The following is a 319-nucleotide window of genomic DNA, read 5'->3' on the forward strand; positions in this document are numbered from 1 at the left end:
TTTCTCACAACAAAATCCATGCAGTGCAGACAGCCAGGCTCTATCACAGGCCTCCTGGACCTGAATATAAAGGAGTAATGGCTCATAAGCTCTGTTTTGAACAATCATTCCAGAATATTTCAGTGCCATATAAAAGTTTTGGACTACTGGCAGATGCATGGTCCTGAGAACAAAAAGCTTTCTTGATTTCATCAATGAATTACATACATTGATTAAAGAGCAATTTTAACATTTGTTTAATATGTTAAACAATATGAATATTGATCTGCTTCAAATTATTGTCACTGTCTGATAAAAGTAAGCTTAGTGACATGGGCAT

Source organism: Ailuropoda melanoleuca, chromosome 3, assembly GCF_002007445.2.
Source record: "Ailuropoda melanoleuca isolate Jingjing chromosome 3, ASM200744v2, whole genome shotgun sequence".
NCBI lineage: Eukaryota > Metazoa > Chordata > Mammalia > Carnivora > Ursidae > Ailuropoda > Ailuropoda melanoleuca.